This window comes from Lates calcarifer, unplaced genomic scaffold, assembly GCF_001640805.2.
Source record: "Lates calcarifer isolate ASB-BC8 unplaced genomic scaffold, TLL_Latcal_v3 _unitig_4595_quiver_802, whole genome shotgun sequence".
Lineage (NCBI taxonomy): Eukaryota > Metazoa > Chordata > Actinopteri > Centropomidae > Lates > Lates calcarifer.
The window spans coordinates 40,800-55,010 of NW_026116996.1; positions in this window are offsets into that span (position 1 = coordinate 40,800).

Sequence of the window (14,211 nt, forward strand, 5' to 3'; positions counted from 1 at the left end):
GTAATTTTCAGACTAATTAGCCTATCATTGTTTAATATTTTCACTTACAACATTGAGATTATTTTTGTATCATTATATGCGATCAGACTCCTAAAAATGATGATCCATGACATCTAGATATGAAGTCTGACTAGAGATCGCTCTCAAACCTCCACCAAGGAGCCAGTTCACTGAGAAGTGATTGTCAAAATATGTAATTCCAGAAATGTAATTGAAGAATGCAATCGTGACTGGTGAGAAAGAGCTTTACGGCTTTACCTGCAGTCTGGTTGAAGCCTGGAAATATTCAAAATAAATTATTGGATAACTAATCATACTGGTCAGACTGTTCAGCTTATGGGTACTCTGTTCTGCTACCTATGATGCAGACTGTCCCTTTGACACATAGACCATTGCATTTGTGAGAGAGGGAGAGAGAAAGAGTGAGCGAGCGAGCGAGTGAGCCTGCATGCTCAAAAGAGAGTGGGAGGGAGGAGGGACTGAATTCAGTTCTACAATGAAATAGGATTTTACCTGTGGATTTTATCTATTTCAAATAGTGGAAAAAACTTGATGATCACTGCCAGAAGCCAAAGGTATTAACAAATATGTATTGTTGCTAACAGGGAAAAGGCTCTGACCAAAAGATAGGTGACGCATTTATCACCTGTCTGTACATCTTCACTAATTTAACCATTTTATAGCAATCATTTATGTTGCTTATCTCAAAGTCCTAGTAGTTCTACATCCTGGAAAACTGTTTATGTTCAATAATAATATAGCACTTAATCAGTAAGCATGAACGCAAGAGCCAAGAATAGAGCCTAAATATTGATATGAAATGTTCATATTTTATCAAAACAACGATGTTGTGCAAAGCCCAGCTGAAGCATCATTAAACTTTATAAAATCATGTACAAAGATGCTTGGAATTAGAACATAGCTTCAACCACTATGGCAGGACTCAATTATAACAGTAAATAAAGAAGTCTGAAAAAGGAATAAATGGAAAGACAATAGAATTACAAAGATCTGTCAAATACTTTCTGATAACTGCTTTAAAAACTTTTCAATGAACATCAACTTCCAAAAGGTAACAGCAACTAAAATCACATCACTTTACAGCATTCTGCTAAAAAGAAGCTTCCCATTGAGCATAGACGGTCACATGTTTGAAAATATACTATTTAATACCCACACACACACACACACACACACAAGAAAATAAAATGCATTGCAACCAAAAAGTGAAAGGAAATCTGCAGTAATTTCAGTATATCATAATTACAAGTTATCATTATTTCAATGACAATTTAGATACTTATCAGTTACTGCAAGCTGAAAAGTTGGTATTAACAAAGTTACTGAATACAGTAACTTGAATTTAGCTACAAAGAAGTTACATGTGAGACACATTGTTTGCTCCAAATTAATTTCAGTGTGCGGTGGTCAGTTCTGATCTATACTTAAATGATCCCACAACCAACCAGCACCTGATCGCTAATACTGGCTGTGCATCAGGAATTCTGTTTACTATAGTATTATGTAGTTGTACCATTCTGACGGCAGACGGTCTGCTTCTGCTGCCTCACACTAAGGCAAAGGACTGCTGAAGTACTTGAGTGGTATCAGATGTTATTGGTGTCTCTGTAGAAATATCAGTGAAAGCAAATTCATAACACAACACATTACAGTTTCAGTGTTGTGTGCACTTCGGGGCGGCTGTGGCTCAGGAGGAAGAGCAGTTGCCCACCAATCCGAAGGTTGGTGGTTCGATTCCCGGCTAAGGTACTGCCAGTATTTGCAGGCCACATCCATGGCAAAGAATTGTGGCTTGGCTGGCAGGAGCTCCTTCTGAAGGTAAGAGTGGGTAAGCAAATATCTCCCCCCTGTACATATTAAGGGCTTTCAAGAGGAATCCATGGCAACACACAGCAACCTCCATCCCCTCTTCATCCAATTTGGAAGCCTTCCTTGAAGTCTCCCTTGCTGCTGTCCACTGGGAGTACCCACATGTGCCTCTTCCCTTGTCTATGATACATAAAATAAATATAACTAATCAAATAAAAGCAATGGCAATATACATACATTATCTCAGTTTGATTTTGTGGGAATGAAATCTTGGTTGGACATACCTGGTTAATTTGGTTAATACAAGTCTTTTGTCAAATTACTCTTAAAACTTACATTTTTCATTTCATTATACATTTTTTGCTTTCTGAATAGTGTCAACAAATCCAGACACCACGCTGTCTTCAGCCACAAAAAGCCCCTCAAAAAAGGCAGAGCTGAGACAATAAGAAAAACAAAAATCCATTCGTAAAATATATAAGTGAATAGATGAATCAATAAAAACACTGGAACCAAGAGCACCTTCCATTTTGGTGGAAGCAATATAGCTTTCTGTTTCCATCTGCTGAAACAGCCAACATTTGGGGTGCGCAGGCTGGGCAAGTGAAAGCATCACCACAGGAAGCTGCGCTGCTGGCATCGCCGTTGATATGTCCAGACTGATTGATATATAAAATGAAATGTTTTTTGTGATGTTTCCTGTTGTATATGGTGAAGAACAACTACACTTACTCTTCCTCCACATTTTGTACAGTGCTCCAGCAGCTTTGCAAAGGCTTGTCTGGAGAATCCCGGAGAGAAGACCTTGAGTTCCTGAAAGGAGCTCAGGAGGTCCAATGTGAATGAGTGTGCAGTTGTTGACAGAGGCTGGCCAAGTCAGGGCTCCACTGCTGCTGGCATGTTTGACAGACATATAGTGGCTGATGCAAGTCGTAATGTCCTTGGAACAAGAAAGTAAACATCATGACTAGTACACATTTTACTGCGTAATTAATACACATTTTTCAACAGTTAGATCTGTCGAAAAGACCATGATGATGCAGATCTTCTCTGAGGGTCAGTAGGAGGACATGAGGCCAAAATAGCAGAGAGACTCTCCATGTTTTTTCTGTAAAGGAAATATGAACTTGAGGTAACAAGGACAACTTATACCATTAAAAGTCCACAGATCAATATAACAATATATAAACAAATTCCTCTTGAGGATTTAGTTGTGCTGAGGGTACAGTAAATGGAACCTCCTCACTGGATGACAGGTAGCACTCAGCCAAGGGATATGTGACTGTAAACACATATAAGCACATAGAGCATATGAGCAGGGTTGGCTATCACTGCATTCGTGTTTTTTTAACCGATATACTGAATAATAATTTATGAAATCAGACATAATATATTCCTGTTGAGTACTGTACTTGGTAAGGTCTTCTAATGTAGTGCCACTGAAAGATTCTTTTATCTACTTTTCTGTCTGTAGCATTTCTAAATCGAGATCCTAATCCGTTAATGACTCATAACTGAAATTCATAACTGAAACTGAAACTGAAAAGTTGATGACACCGTTTTAACCACATGTAAATCATCTAAACATCATGTTAACCCAAACCACACCTGATGGACAATTTTATTAACTTGCAGTACATTACACTAGCACAATACACATTCTTTGTGTACACATTCTTTGTTTCCCAGAGCCATAAAACAAATGCCGTTAACTTAATGTTGGATTAACATACTTTTTTACATACTGATAGTATAGCAAACACTAAGCTATTAGCTGATGCTAGCATGAGCTAAGCCATTAGCTTGGTTAGCAAGGTGCATCCATAATTCCCATGGATGTATTATGAGAGCTCTAATAATTAATCCATGATAATTGTGATATTAAGTGGGATGCTAATTTTGGCCAGCGAAACACAGGCTTTAAACAAAATATACTTACCAAAAAATGAACGGCTGTCTCCTGGGAGTTTCTGTTAGTACAACCAGATGGCAAACAAAATATTTTCGGGCAAGCAAAATGTTAAAATGAACTCTGTCAGTGTGTGCTATCAGTTCATCAGATCAGAGATGAACCGCTCTGTCCTCTGTCATGATTGACCGCTGTCAATCACACAGTAGCCACACCATTAAGCATACCCTGCTTTATCATCTATTTTACTCTAAATGCGAAATTTACAAATTTAACATCATGTTGTATTGAAGAAGACTTACATCTAGCAACTGAGACCAAAAACTCATCAAGAAAATGTTTACTACTTAATTCAAGTGAGAAGGAGGGCCATTTTCTCATAGACCTCAATACAAAAGGACTTCTTTTTGCAACCATGTGTCATATCAGTGTCTTCTTATTCTTCCCCTGTGGTTTGGGTCAGGAAAAAAGACAAGAGTCTGAGACTGTGTATGGACTTCAGAGGGGTGAACCAAAAGACTGTCCCTGATCGTCATCCACTGCCACGAATCCAAGACCTCCTTGATAGTCTGCAGGGCAACACCTGGTTCTCCATCTTGGACCAAGGCAGCACGTATCACCAAGGGTTCGTAAGTGAGGAATCAAGACATCTCACTGCTTTCAGTACACCATGGGGATTGTATGAATGGATACGTATTCCATTTGGCCTGACAAATGCCCCTGCGGCTTTCCAGAGATGTATGGAGGGTGTGCTGGAAGGGATCAGAGATGAATGCTGTGCCCCATATCTCGATGATGTTTTGTGTTACTCAGTGTCCTTTGAGGATCACATACATCACCTCAGAGAAGTTTTCAGCCGCATGAGAGAACACGGCATCAAATTGAGACCAACCAAATGCGAGCTGTTTAAAAGAGAAGGCCGCTACCTTGGCCGACTGGTGTCTGGAGAGGGGATAAAAATTGACCCACAGGATCTGGCAGCAGTAATTGCACTGACAGACAAAGAGCCTCACACAGTTGGAGATGTCAAATCCCTGCTGGGCTTTCTGGGATACTATCGTTCCTTCATCCAAGACTTTTCCTGCCTGGCGAGGCCGCTGTTTGAACTGTTGCAAAAACCCACTGACACTGGTGAGAGTAACACACAGAACCAGGCAAGTAAAGGTAAAGGCAGAGCAAAGAAGGGAAATAAAGGGCAGCTCCCTTCAAAAACACCCATCACATGGAGAGCAGAGCATAGGGATGTTGTCACCAAGTTAGTGGACATGCTGACTAATCCACCTATCCTAGCTTACCCGAACTTTGACCTCCCTTTCATACTGCACACAGACGCATCCAATGAAGGGTTAGGAGCCATGCTATATCAGTGTCAGGACAACAAGCTGAGGGTCATAGGCTATGGCTCAAGAACTCTAACACCTGCTGAGAGAAATTATCACCTCCACTCCGGTAAACTTGAGTTCTTGGCCCTCAAGAGGTCTATCTGGGACAAGTTTCGAGACTACTTGTATTATGCCCCAACATTCACCGTATACACAGATAATAACCCTTTGACTTATGTCCTCAGTACTGCCAGACTGAATGCTGTCACGGACACAGATGGGTTGGGGAGCTGGCTGATTTTCATTTTGATGTCAGGTACAGGCCCGGGAAAATGAACACAGATGCTGATACTCTCTCCAGGTACCCTGTGAATTTTCAAGAAGACATGAGAGAGCACACAGAGACAATGTCACCAGAGCTTGTGTCTGCGGTCTGGCAAGGCAACAAAACTGTTCGAGAGAATGATGTACCGTGGGTTGCAGCCTTGCAGCTCAATGGCGAGGATACAGATCTTTTGTCACCTGAGAGTATTTCCTGTGCTAAACCAGAAAATATGGGTGCAGCCCAACAGGAGGATCCAGTCATCAAGGAAGTGGTCTCTTTAAAACTTCAAAACTGGATTCCCAATGAAAAAGACAAAAGAAACATGATGAAAGAGACGAGGAGACTGCTATATGAGTCGAATAAGCTGGTGATGGATGGTGGCATTCTCTACCGACAGACGGAACAACAAAAGCAGCTGATCCTCCCAGAAAAGTTGAAACCTATGGTGCTGAAGACTCTGCATAATGACATGGGCCATGTTGGTGCAGAGAAGGTTACCCATCTGGCCCGTGAGAGGTTTTATTGGCCCAACATGCAGCATGACATAGAAAACTATGTTAATAAGAGATGTACATGTATTAAACAGAAACGTCCCAGTCTTCCACAGAGAGCACCCATGGGACACATCTCTACCAGCAGTCCATTCGAGTTGGTGTGTATCGACTACCTTCACCTGGAGCAAAACCAAGGCTATGAGTACATCCTGGTACTTATTGACCACTTCACATGCTTTGCTCAAGCATATCCAACCAAGAATAAATCAGGGAAAACAGTAGCTGATAAGATATTCCAAGACTTCATCCCTTCGCTTTGGATATCCTGAGAAACTTCACCACGATCAGAGGAGGGAGTTTGAGAACAGCTTATTCAGCAGGTTACAGCAGCTGGCGGGTATCAGTCACTCACGCACAACACCATACCACCCACAAGGTAACCCAGTGGAGAGGCTGAATCGTACATTCCTTCAGATGATGCGTAGAAGAGAAGAAGCGTGGAAGAAGAGAAAAAGAGTCAGTGGAAAGACCATCTTCCCCATGTTGTACATGCTTACAACTGTACGAGGCATGAAGCCACCAGCTTTTCCCCATTCTTCCTTCTGTATGGTCGACCTCCACGCTTGCCTGTTGACTTGCTGTTCCCACCCAAAAGAGAGGCTGAGATATCTGATCGGCAGACTTATGCAGAGAAGTGGGTGGAAAGGATGTGTTCTGCATATGAAATCGCAGCAAATAACAGTAATAAGTCCTCAGCCAAAGGAAAAAAACAGTATGACAAAGCAGTCAGAGGTGCCATTCTTCAACCAGGTGACAGAGTGTTGGTTAAAAATCTGTCAGAGAGAGGTGGACCTGGCAAACTGCGGGCTTACTGGGAGCTGGTAGTGCACCGTGTTGTGGAGAGAGTTGATAATGGTCCAATGTATAAAGTACAACCTGAAAAAGGACCCAAAACATTGCATGTGCTTTATCGTGCTTTATCGTGCTTTACCTCCTTCTGCCAGTTAATGAACTGCCCCTGGAAGAAACACTTCCTGCATTTTGTCAGAAAAAGAAGACAAAGACAAAACACACACAGAAACAGACAGTTACCACTACACATAAAGACGGCACAGAGAGCTCTGATAAAGAGTATACCTACCAGCCGGTCCCATGTTACAGAGTAAAGAGATCACAACCAACAGTGCATCATCATACAGAACCCTGCTCTCAGACTGAGCAGAGGCTAAATGTCAGAACCTGTGAGTTCCACCCTGCTGGCAGTGAGGACATGGACACTCAGGACCACCAGGAGAATGCGCCACAAGACAGGATGGGTGGGGATGTCACAGTGGAGAATGAACATCAAGCAGAGCAGGGGCCAGACAGGCTACAGGGAGACATGGAAGCAGAGAAGGATGAACATCAGGCAGAAGTTGAGGCTGTCAGAAGATCCCAACGGTCAGCTCAGCCAAGACAGATATTCACCTATGGCACGCTGGGACAGCCAACTTAACAGTAGTGGGATGCAGGAGTGAACTCCCTAATGCCAAGTTATCCTCTTCTATGCCAGCTCAGTAATGATCCCATTCCATACTATACACCCCCACACCTTTACTACTTTAACTGTTTCACCCAGGCATCTTAACAGGTGATAGACTCCAGTACAGCTCTCACTGTATACAAATGTCAGGAGACATTCAAAAAGGTGGAGGAGAGTATAAAAGGGTTAAAAGATAAATAATATAGATATATATAGATATAGATAAAGAGTTAAGATTAGGGATATATACAGAGGTTTTGTTGTCATTTAAATAATTTAATCATCATTATGGGTTAAAAAGTAAGTTCATGGTAAAAGGAAAAATAGACACCCCTGTAAATATTTTTTATTTAATTGTGTCATTAAAATGCATGTTTCATTGCACTGCTTGTTGTTACTTTGTTAGCGCTATACTCACTTATGCCAACAGAGGGCACCTTGCGCTTGTGAGGAGCATGAAAACCCCTAGAGGCAGAAACTGCAGAATAAATCCAGCAGTTGAAGTCTACGGACGCTAAAGTTGTCTGCCTCTTTGTTTATACATTCAGGTGGGTTAATATTTCTCAGTAATGCATGTATCCCAGAACATTGGACAAGAGTGTATACATTTGTTGTGAGGGTTAGAGCTGTGTTTTTGGTGTGTGTGTGTGGTAAATTGGTAAAAGTGGTAATTGTGGACTATGATGCTACGGACTCGGTTACTAATTGCTAACTTGGTATGTGTGGTACAATGTAAACATTTTTATGAGACACATACTGGGGGTTGTTTTGTTATATTAACCAAACTGTGAATGTAAAGTGTGATGCTTGTTGTTAAGAATAAATCCTGCAGTTGAAGTCTATGGACGCTAAAGTTGTCTGCCTCTTTGTTTATATATTCAGACCACAGCAGCGGGGTTGAAGACCACGTCCCTCCTGACCTAGGGGTGTCAGGGAGGATGTTTTTTTTTGTTTGTTTTTTTTTTTTCTTCCTCCTTTTAGGGAGCCTAAACATGCACGAAAACTCATGAAAATTTGCAGAGCGTCAGGCACGGCGAAAAACTACATAATTTAGGGGTCTTGAGCATGGGCGTGGCAAAATGGCTTCAGATAGCGCCACCTAGATTTTTTAACGGAACAGCCCTTCAAGCCCGTTGCGCCTAAAAATCTGAAAATGTGCACACATATGACACATATGATCCCATGACGCACAAAAAATTCTCTTGGAGCCATATTCTAAACCCAACAGAAAGTATTTTTATTTTGACCGGAAGATGACAAAATTGTGTCTTTTTGGCCATTTCCAGGGGTCACACCAAATCCAACTTGTCCTAAACGTATTATCTGATTGACTTCAAAACTTAATAATATGTTATTAAGACATAGAAGATGTTAGATTGTGAAGCTTTTGAGTTTTCATTGAAGGGCGTGCCCTCAAAGTTCGATGACTCACCATGAAAAATTAAGTTGCATTAAACTTGCTGTATTTCAGCCATACTTTGTCCAAACTGCATCAAAATTTACAGTATTTACATATTTACAGTATATACATATTTCATAGTGTGATGTGCAGTTACAAGCAGGGTGACCGGATTCACTTCAAAATGTTGTCAGGACATCCTTAAGGCCTTCATGATGACTTGCTGCGAAAATTGTGAGTTTTGGTCGAAGCATGTGCCTGTTCTGGCCTGTCAAACTTCGATTGCTGAACGGCCTGTTCTGGCCTGTCAAATTTGGGAGTAATTATAGATCTTATAGATGGAGCCATTGTATTACTCTCTGATGGGTTTTTGGGAGAGGGTGTGTGTGTGTGTGTGGTGTGTGTGTGTGTGGGGAGGGGAGGAGGAGTTGATCACCCCGTTTTAACAGCTATGATGCCATTGGGAGAATACAGTCAAAACAGCCAAGACTTAAGCTGTCACAGATGATGCACTCTGAAAATATTGTCACAGAAAATAATTAGCATAAAAGCTTTTATTTTAAATCTTTGTTGCCACAATTTCAGGTTTCTTAAAGTGTTTTTCTTATTGAAAACTAAATTCTACCTCAAATGTATCAATAAAAATCTTCTTTTGCAGTTAATGTCACCAGTTTATAGTTTAGTTTTAATAGCATTGTGTCACTGATGTGCCTTTAATTATCGGTAATCAGCATTCACTTATGTGTTTATCTTACGGGGGTGAGCCACTTCACAGGTTGGTTATATTACCTGTTGACCTCAGGTCAGTGAACTAAGACAATGTTTAATGCAGTGTTTTTTCTGATATGAAAATGAATATTATTGAGCACACCCAGCCTCAGCAGGCCCCTCATCAGAAACTCATATCTTCAGATGTCAAAGCTGGCGTGGAAATTTAAACTGGCTTCAAATTAATTTGAAGGAATTGCAAGTTATTTTGAATTCATGTAATCTTACTCCATCACCCTTTCTGTTTCTTTCCATCTCTCTCTACTCATCTTCTCCCATATGTTTCCCCTTGACCAAAGCTAAGCTTGGATTGATGTTGTCTTTACAGTTTGGTTTTGATCAGTTAAGAAATTTCACACGGGGTCAGCTGATATTTTCGTGTTACACAGTGTCTGGCGACAGGAAAAGTGCACGTCTACGTCCACCGGTGTCGAGGTGAACCAGCTGAATATAAGCCACTCAAGTTGACGACAAGTGCATTGAAAAGTAAAAGCTGCTGGCCTTTACCTTTTCTTTGTCAAACCACCTGTTCGGCCAGCAGTTAGAAAAGTTATATTTTCAGCGTTGTCCACAGTCTCATGACATGTTTAACACGAAGCACAGCAGGCTGATTAAGCTTATGGCAAATTGTTACTAACAGCTAAAATGAAAGCTTGTCTGTATGTAGTCTAACTGGTTAGTTTGTCACTAATCTCCAAATTTCGCAAATTGCTGTAAACTTCACTCTCTTAGACAAACAAGCCCACCAACATTTTAGATTTCTGTCCACTGAGATATTGAGTTTACTGTGATTTTACTGTTGCTGTTCTAGCAACAATGTTTAGTTGTACTTAATATATAACTCAATTCTTCTCGTCTACTGAAATTATTCTTTTGCAAAATGATAAATTAAAAAAACAGTAATAGTCTGAGCCGGACTGATAGGGGTCTGTATGGATAAAGATAAAATCCTAATGATTACCCATCCCTACAGCTGGTTAGTGGCTTCACCCTGACTTTAGGCAGATGAGCAATTCACTGTTCAAATCACTTCATTATAAGCCTTGTTTAAGCATAAATTATTTATATATGCACAAAACTAGAGCTCTTTGGCCATAGAGACACTGCTTGTGTTTGGAGAAAGAGGGGAGAGGCGTACTACCCAAAGAACATCGTCTCCATAGTGAAATGCAGTGGTGTGAATATTATGCTGTGGGGATGCTTCAGTACATCTTGGAAGTGGGAATTGTTACGCCAGAGTATGCCCTATGACCTGCATTAACCCCACGGATTGCCAGTGTCCCGCGGTCGCCACTCCCCCGACGGGCGCAGGGTGCAAGGGCCCGTTCAATGCTGCTCGCAGCTTTAATTATTATGGAAATTAAGAGGATTTAACTGACATTACATCCAGCTTGGGGCACCAAATAGCCAATTCATTAAATTAGTCTCAAAAGATATACTAACAATTTGGGACCTTAATTAATAATTAAGTTAATAACCACAACCAAAATTACCCCACCAATAGTCAGTCAATAAGTGTCAGAGGGAGAGGTTAGCAAGCTGCATTCAAGACAGTGAGACAGTACCTACATGTGTGAAAATTCTAACAAACCATAACCTGACTACTAACAGATAGAACAACAGAGCACAAGTTGTATGTTGAATTAAGTCAATACATATACTGGCAAAGTTGAAAAGTCCTGTGTTTAGCCAAGCTGTGCTATGCAAGGTAATATAAACTAGGCCCAGTTATGTTACCAAGTCCAGGGGAAAAAAAGAAGATGCCTTTGGTGTGCTGCTCACCGAGTCCTGTTGTTGCTGTTGAGGTCCACTGACCTGCGGTTGTCCTGGCTGTGTGGTCTCAACGACACGATGAGGAGATCAGTTCTTCTGCTCTCCTTGCAGAGTTAGCCGGTTAATGCTAACTCTTTTGTTAGTGAAACCGTCTGGCAGACTTGCTGTCATCTATCTGCTGCAGTGTGCCCACTCACTACACTCGTAGTGGAGGCACAGTGAGAGTCATGTTTTTTGATTTCTCCAGTGCCTTTAATACCATCCAGCCTTTGTTGCTGAGTAAGAAGTTGCTCAAGATGGGTGTCAGCATGTCCACCATGTCCTGGATTGCTGACTATCAGATAGACCACAGTTTGTGTGGCTGTCGTTCTCCCTGTCTGATGTGGTGGTCAGTAACACAGGAGCACCTCAGGGGACTGTCCTGTCTCCATTTCTGTTCACTCTATACACCTCAGACTTTCAGCACAACATCTGCCATCTGCAGAAGTTCTTTGATGACTCTAATGCAGTGGTGGGGTGTATTAGAAATGGGCAGGAGTCGAAGTACAGGGGTTTAATAAAAAACTTTGTGGAGTGGTGTAATAGGAATCATCTGTTCCTGTACATCAACAAGACCAAGGAGTTGGTGATGGATTTAAGGAGGACTAGGACTGTGACCAGACCCATAACCATCATGGGTGAGGAGGTTGGAATTGTGGAGGACTACAAATATCTGGGTGTCCACTTGAATGACAGACTGGACTGGAGCTCCAACACTGATGCCGTATACAAGAAGGGGATGAGCAGACTCTATTTCCTGAGGAAGCTCAGATCCTTCAATGTGTGCAACAAAATGTTGGAGATCTTCTACCAGTCAGTGGTTGCTAGTGCCATCTACTTTGCTGTAGTCTGCTGGGGGAGCAGCATCAGTGCCAGGGATGCCAACAGACTCAACAAACTAATCCACAAAGCTGGGACTGTCATTGGACACAAGATGGAGACATTTGAGTCAGTGAGGGACAAGAGATCACTGAACAAACTGCTCTCCATCATGGAGAACTCATCCCACCCCCTTCATGAAACAACACAGAGACAGCAGAGCTGATTCTCCAACAGACTCATTCAGCTCCGCTGTTACAAGGAACGCAACAGGAAATAATTCCTGCCATTCTCCATAGCTCTTTACAACAACTCACCTGTGTGTGTCAGATGAACACTGCCACCTGTACACACATTCTGAAAATACTGGGACTATCTATTCACTTCATTCACTAACAGTAACACATGTTGTAATATTGTACATATTTCCTATATATTTCACTGCCTGTTTTTGCACAGCCACTCTTAGACAAAAATACTGCACTGCAACTTAAATTACTTTCCTGTATATATTCTCCCGTATATATATTTTAAAGACTTAGTATTTATAGTTCATACTTTTTTCCATAATGTTTGTTGTTACCTATTGTTGCTGTCTCTTACTGTCTCTGCTCTCAGTAGGCCAACAGATGTAACATAACAAATCATTCATGCACAAAATTAACAAACGCCTCCTTTAATCATTGTATAGCCATATCAGTAATTTATTTGCCACTAAAAATACAGGTCTGCTATAGAGTATTTAGGATATTTTCATCAGTTGGTAAGACATGCTTTCTTGATGTTAAACCACCCTTTTCTGACTTAACTATGACCCCCTCCCGCTGCCAACAGACTCCTTTGTCAAAACAAGTTTTTCAATGTTACAACCCAGAATAATGTAAAATTACTAAAGATAGACCAATATGTTTTTTTCAGGGCCGATACCAATACTGATTATTAGTAGTCAAGGAGGCCGACAACCAGTGTTCCCTCTAAGCTGCACGCCTGCGCAATCGCGCACTGCTCCTGCTGTCTCTGCACACAGCAAAACTATGTAGCGCATAAAATTACAGTGTGCGACAGTGTGCGCGTCTGATGTTCCTCACAGTGGTCCAAGGAATTCTCAGGGAGTTTGTGTGTATGCTCAGACACATGAAAAATTAGGGGGATCATTGCCGATAACTGATATTTGGAGCCGATATTCATTTGCAGTAAAAGTGAAAATATTGGCGTCAAAATTTTGAATAATACAAACTCCAAGACTTAACTTTGTTTAAATGCCTTTAAGCATATGTTTATTAAACAGCTTTTCAGATTTGCAACAAAAATTCTAACAAAAAGTGCAGAGAGCTCCCAAGCTCAGCAGCAAGTTAAATGAAAACTCTAACAAATAGCTCCCTAAAGTTTTCTACAATAAGTGATAGTGATGTTGTAGTTGGATTCTGTCTTTCTCAACACCCTGGCCTGTGTGTGCTGTAAATTGTCCAGGTGCTGCACTGCCCTTGTATTGTAGTTCTGCCTCTTTCTTCAAGTCAAGTAACATGTAGAAAAGTGATGTTTGAAGCTTTCTCGAGAACTCATAAAACTTCAGTCTATATTGCACTTCCCTGGGTCCTCAGCGATAAACCCATGAAGCTTGGAGTCAAATGGATGAGTAGTGAGGGAACATTTATGGAATGTTCACTGAGCATTGAAAAAAAATTAAATGTTGTTCAAACTCTCAATGTGAATTTATGCACTATATACAGCACCCAAATATCCACACAATGCAATTAAATAAATGGCATCTATGGCATGTACATTACTTTTAGTTAGTGATCCCAAAATGCATCACAATTGATTGATACAGTTGTGTGACCTGACACCTGTCAGGGATGATGCAAAATGATGATGATCCATTCTCAATATAATGATGTTTCCTTAGCTTGTACTTTACTGAAGCATGCAAAGATGTATGTAACAATATTGTCACACCAATTCAGATACTTGCATGGGATGAAAGCAAAGACAGCCTATAAAATCACAGACA